This window comes from Pholis gunnellus (assembly GCF_910591455.1).
Source record: "Pholis gunnellus genome assembly, chromosome: 19".
Taxonomy (NCBI): domain Eukaryota; kingdom Metazoa; phylum Chordata; class Actinopteri; order Perciformes; family Pholidae; genus Pholis; species Pholis gunnellus.
Window position 1 is genome coordinate 6,963,052 of NC_136546.1, and position 6,230 is coordinate 6,969,281.

Below are 6,230 nucleotides of genomic sequence, written 5' to 3' on the forward strand. Positions count from 1 at the left end.
TTATTGCAGTACTTAAATGTGGCGCAGACATGCTGAGACTCATTCATTGGCGGCTATAAAGAGCATCAGATTTCTTTATCTGGTTGTTTTGACATTCATTACTGATGATCTAGGACAGTGGTTTGTCTTCTCTAGAGACAAAGTGAATACCTCAAATGTACTAGACCAGCGTGTCCAATTATCTCCTATCAAAAGCAGAACATGGCTGCAGGTTTCTGTGTCTACTCAGTTAAAACCAAGACCACCGAGGCTCAAATGCTGACATTTGTCAGAACGTCTGCTCAATCAAACGAGACATACCCAACGCTATTTGGGTTATTTATCCCGAATTGTGGAGCTGAACAGGTTTGTTAAATCCACTCTGCGGTTTCCTTGTTGGATTATTCCCTCATTATAATAACAGGACTGTTCAGGGAGCAGTGATATCTGTTGACACAGTAGGCAACGTTTACTTTAACATCATTTATCATATGTGCTTCACCACCAACATGATGTGCTTTTCTTAAAATGCATCTATTTCAAATTCGATCAGAACTACACTGTTGTTTTACAGGAATGAGTTTACAAGACATAATTATGCTGATTCACACACTTTCCTGGGATTCAGTAGAACATTTTATAACCTCTATTTGTCAAAATATTGTGCTGCTTTTACAGAATTAAAGAAAGTTTTTTGTCTGATTAATTTGCACGAAAATTAGGCCGTAAAAATAACGTTGGAACTGACACATTGAAAATGTACAACAACAACAGGGAGGCTCCGGAAAACTTTATTACTCCTTTCAACCTTGACAAAGACGGCACATACCAGGTCCATTCCTTGCATTCTTTACCTTCATAATAAAAGCCCTAGATGTTTACACTGCGCAAAGGTTTACCAGAAGGAACTCAAAATCACTCAGAGCATTTTACTAAAAGGAAACTCAATGAAATACTTTACAGTAACTTATGCTGTACAGCTATTTAGATATAAAAACACTCTTCTACTCCATCCATCCATTTTCCTCCGCTTATCCGGGGTCGGGTCGCGGTGGCAGCAGGCCAAGCAGGCTGACCCAGACTTCCCTCTCGCCCGCAACATTTTCCAGCTCATACTGGGGGATCCCGAGGCGTTCCCAGGCCAGCTGGGAGATATAATCCCTCCAGCGTGTTCTGGGTCTTCCCCGGGGTCTCCTCCCAGTTGGACGTGCCCGGAAAACCTCCAGTGGGAGGCGTCCAGGAGGCATCCTAATCAGATGCCCGAACCACCTCAGCTGACTCCTTTCGATGCGAAGGAGTAGCGGCTCGACTCCAAGTTCCCTCCTGATGTCCGAGCTCCTTACCCTATCTCTAAGGCTGAGCCCGGCCACCCTACGGAGGAAACTCATTTCGGCCGCTTGTACCCGCGACCTTGTCCTTTCGGTCACGACCCAGAGTTCGTGACCATAGGTGAGGGTAGGAACGTAGACCGACCAGTAAATTGAGAGCTTTGCCTTCCGGCTCAGCTCTCTCTTCACCAAGACGGTCCGGTGCAGCGCCTGCTTTACTGCTGCAGCCGCACCGATCCGCCTGTCGATCTCGATAAAAACACTCTACTGTTGCGTCTTTTTCCCGTAGTTCAAAGCATTACACTCCCAAGTCGTTCATTAGTTGCTTCATTAGGTTGGGAGGTTGTGCCAGACGTCCGGCCTTTGTTTTGCTGTCATAGAATATTGCACTGTCATGGACCATCCCTGCAACGCTGTGGAGTTTACTCTGAACAAACAGAGATTAAGATGCAGCCAGTTACAGATGGACAATCTTGTTTTCTTCCTCTCTGCGACAAACTGCAACCCTCACAATCTAAACAGCCGTCACACAGACCGGATGACAGACAATGTCGGAGTAGCCACTCATTGCCAAATATTTTAGAGCGGTGATCGTTATCCTGACGGGATTCGCTTGATCCCATTAACGTGCTTTAACTAACCTGTCAGTGCCTTTCAAGTGTTTTTATTGCAGTAATTAATTGGTCAAAACCCACGTATGTCGTGTATATAGTATAAACATATAGAATTGAATTGAATAGATTGGCCTCATTGTCACCAATACCAGCTAATTCAGGTAGTATCGGCCCGATATCCAACATCGGCGAATCCCGACCAAATTATGACGTTGATACTTTTGTCAAGGACTCGGCAGGTGATCTCAAGAAAACAGCTGTTTATTTCACGGTTTAAATCAGTTTTAATACTGACAGATCACCAGCTGATGAACATGTTTGGAAAAGAAACAGCATGACGACAGGTATCGACCGGAACGTTTCAGGGATGCTGCTGGAGCTACGAACGTTTTCAAACAGCAGCATCAGTGCAACTTGTGGGAATATACAGTCCAATTGATGCCTTTGGCACCAGAGGTACTTTTTTTATTTTATTTTTACCAGATTTAAATGGATTTAATATTTGGCCATTTTTAAAATAACAGCCCGGAGCGAGACAATCTGAGTTTCCACTGCACTTTATAAACAGCCTGCTGCCTCAACGAAACCAGAAATCTTCAAAACAGCTTTTCCAACAGGGACGAGGCTGTGTTGACTTTTCTCCCAGCTCACTGTTGTTGTTGTTGTTGTTGGCAAAGATGCAAAGTTCACATTTGAACGTAGAACAGAGAGCTGGGAGGGAAGACATTTGGGATTAGGGGTTATGCTAGAGTTTAGGTCAGATTAAAGACAGAAATAATGCCATTTTATTCCACTTTAAGGACTCAGAAGAAAGTCTATTTAAATGAATGCTTAAGTCCTCATACCTGGATTGTGCGTTTGTACCACTGTCGCTAAGATAACCGACTACATTAGATCAGTGGTATAGCCCATGAGACGACAAACAGTTGGCCCGGAGCACTCACACTATCTGTAAACTGTACTTCCTGCTTCGTATGGCCCCTCTCGTTGACATGTCTTTAATACCGCGTCCACGCGGTTGACAGCATGACCTTTCAGTGTCAGGTGACATCTTAAGGTCAGTAACGTGCCCCGTCAGCACTTCCAAGTGTGCATCTTTAATACCAAACACAAGCGATGCTCTTTTAAGGGTTTTTTTCGGGACAGCGTTTTACAGCCAGAGACACCTGAGCAGCATGTCTATAAATACATCATGCATTTCATTTTGTCAGTATTCAGCACGGCCCCCACAGAGGCTGTTCAGGGAAGTCATTTCCACCTTCATATCAGCTCTGGGCCATGCCGACCTGCAGGTATCTCATTTTCAAATGATTTGCAATGAAAGGCAAATATCAGTCCATCTGAATGTCAGACAGCAGCCACGTGTGCTCAGTCAGGACCACAAAACCCTTATCTGCTCACTCACTCAACGGCCCTCTACGCGAGTCCGGCACTTAACCACCTGAATGAGTAAATGGAAATCACCTCACCGAGCAGATCCCCGCAAACTGCTCTCCCAGAAGCGCCGTGGGGGGAAACTCCTTTTTATTTTTTCTCTCTCAAATAACAATTAAGATATTAATGCCATCTCCATCTAGAGATCATAATGCCACAGATCATGCAGCAAGCGTGAACACCCTTCTGCAGCCACTTCGAAACCACCTCTGGGACCTCACCGCTGGGCTGTTCACCCCCACCCACACCCCCACCCACACCCCCACACACACACTGTGCAGTGAGGCATCACAATAACGCAGGACATGCTACCTGTTGTGTTTTTCCACCCTGCTGCAGGCTTCAATTTGGCTTTCACTGGAGTGGAATGATAGGACATCAGGGGGCACACAGGCTATTGAATAAAAGTGAGACTGGCCTACAGGGTCACTGCGACACCATCTCTGTAAATATGAGGCGGAAGTATGACTCCAATTAGTACTGTACTCATAAAAATAGTTGGTCAGGCCTTCAAAAGAAGCATGCATTCGCAGGTTATCTTATAATACCAGGTCTTAAGGTTACCAACTGTGGAGTTCCCTTTGAACCCAAGTCATTGATTGAGATCTGTGAGAAGCTAAAAGGTGTCCACGATCGGCCCCCTGTTTCTCCCGTAGTGATCTGATCAGAGCAGGTTTTGAAACCAGCCCCGTTTATTTCCCCGACACCTGAAACTTGAAAGACCGGTACAGCAGCCCGGAGGAGAGGGCGGTGGATCCTGCACGCATTCCTCCCGTTTTCCCCGCAGGAACTCGTGGGATTTCGTGGAAAGAAAAGGGGGAAAAAAACCGCCACGCCAAATTCCTTTGACAAAGCCGTGAAATCAATGTGTCAAATCCACCGGCAGGTGTAGGTAGAAATCACAACATGACATAAGACCTTCAGCTGAACACGACTACATGTTTTTGCACATTTCGGCTACTATAAGTGACCCGCTATGGTCAGCGTTTAGTCGGTACAAACACAAGTTGTATACTTGGTGTCCACTCATTGCCACCGCTGTCCGCGAGGTAGCGTTGTATCGGCGGAGAGGACTTTGGAGATAACAAGCGGAACATTATGTAAAAGTTCACATTTTATTCCCGTTAGTGCTCCTTGGTGTGCTATACATGCGCCGAATTGTAAAGGGGATATGGACGAGTGTGTAAGCTGTTGAGTCATGTTTTAACATGTCTATCAACTGCCATAAAGCCGGTGGAAAATGTAAAAATGCCTGATTTTTGGGGAGAGTCTGGCGGGACGTTTTTCCTGCACACAACGAACAGCGCGTGAGCTCAACAGATCCTTACCTCTTTGATCTTATTCCGTCTCTCCTTGGTCTCGGGGTCCTGGGGCTCGTGTCCGGTCGCCCCGGGCGGGCGGTGATACTCAACGAAAGGTAAAGTATTCACATCGTTCCCACCTTGACCCGCACCCTCCTTTTTAACTTTCTCCTTCTCGTTCAAAATGTCTTGTTTTATCTCGTCGGGCCGTTTTTGTAGAGTATCCTTGGCCTCCAGCAGAGCTTTTTCGTGGTCTTTTCGGATTTTGGCCAGGACCCTGTCGTCGCTTCCAGCCGAACCCGGGTCTCCGCTGTCCGGACCGGTGCGGGTGTTGGTCTCCACCGCGGAGGAATGAAAGAAAACTCCGCTGAGCAGCTTGGACGAGTCCGGCAGGAAGAAAATGGCCCCGAAACACAGGGTTATAAAAGCGCTAAACACTAATAACAAAATGAATTTCTCCGTCAACCTGAAAGAGGTCGGGCTGGCAGACTTCCTATTCGGGGTCGCGGTAAAAGGCAAAAGAGTTGCGACTGGCATTTTCCCCCTCTTCCTTCAACAACTCGAACAACGGGAAAAAAATAAATTCAAACGGTCAAATACACTCACGTCGGACTCACTTTCGGGTTATTCCATTCAGAAATCCATTTTCAGGTGATATAAACCGTGTCACTTGGGACGCAACTGTGGTGAAATCTCCGGTAAAAAGTTGAGGAGTGAGGCGCCTGCCCATACCGGAGACTCTCTGCAGACAGACCGAGTCCACTGGCTCACACAGGAAGCAACGCTGGATAGGCGTGACTGACAGCCGCGATGAGCTAATCACTTTCTGCCCTGTGAGTGGTGGGAAAACCCGGGGGCGTGGCCTCCCAGCGGCCGGGTATAAAGTCTCTGACAGCCGCGGTTACAGCTGCATGCTCCACTAACCGCACATCAGGAAGGTGCACAACACTTATGAGTTTGGACAAAGTTACAATTTTTAAAGATTTTTTATTTATTTTTTGTCAAAAACATGAAAAAAGCAACAGTGAAGTGATCTTACTAATTAGCCGCTTTTTGCCTTTTCCTCTTACATGGAGCTGCATCCTTGTACAAAATATAAACGAACACGATGAAAAGTCTAGCGGTTCTGTAAACATGCAGATGTTTACCAGGAGTAATGTTTTCCATGTTCACCTTCTCAATTTTTCATGATAACATGCTCAAATTAGCTAATTATCCCTATAAGCCAGCTGTGGAAAGCAAGAAACTACAACGTAGTAGGCCTTCCCAAAGTGCTGGACTTAAGTAGGCAGCAGGTTTGAATTACTTGAGTATTTCTTGCTTTACTTGAGTATTTCTATTTTATGCCAGTTTATACCTCTACTCCACTGCAGTTTGGAAGAAAATATTGAACTTTTACTTACAGTCACTAGCTTTCAAATGAATGTTTTACAAACAATACATAGATACCTGTTTATGAAATATGATCAATGCAGGGATGACGTATTTTTGTAGACCAACCAGAAATTTGCATCACACTGGTTTCCAGCGCACATAAATAATATGATCCAATAATCCATCCATCCATCCATTTT

The 6,230-nt window shown here is 45.5% G+C and overlaps 1 protein-coding gene across 1 annotated transcript in view; it reads right to left on the minus strand.

The window, feature by feature from the left end:
- The window catches only part of man1a1 (mannosidase, alpha, class 1A, member 1), a 124,470-nt gene extending 119,702 nt beyond the window's left edge, over positions 1 to 4,768 (minus strand). The window contains exon 1 of the mRNA XM_079180227.1: positions 4,684 to 4,768. The gene's annotated coding sequence lies outside the window, so the exon portion shown is untranslated. The remainder of the gene's footprint in view (positions 1 to 4,683) is intronic.
- Positions 4,769 to 6,230: the final 1,462 nt, after the last annotated feature.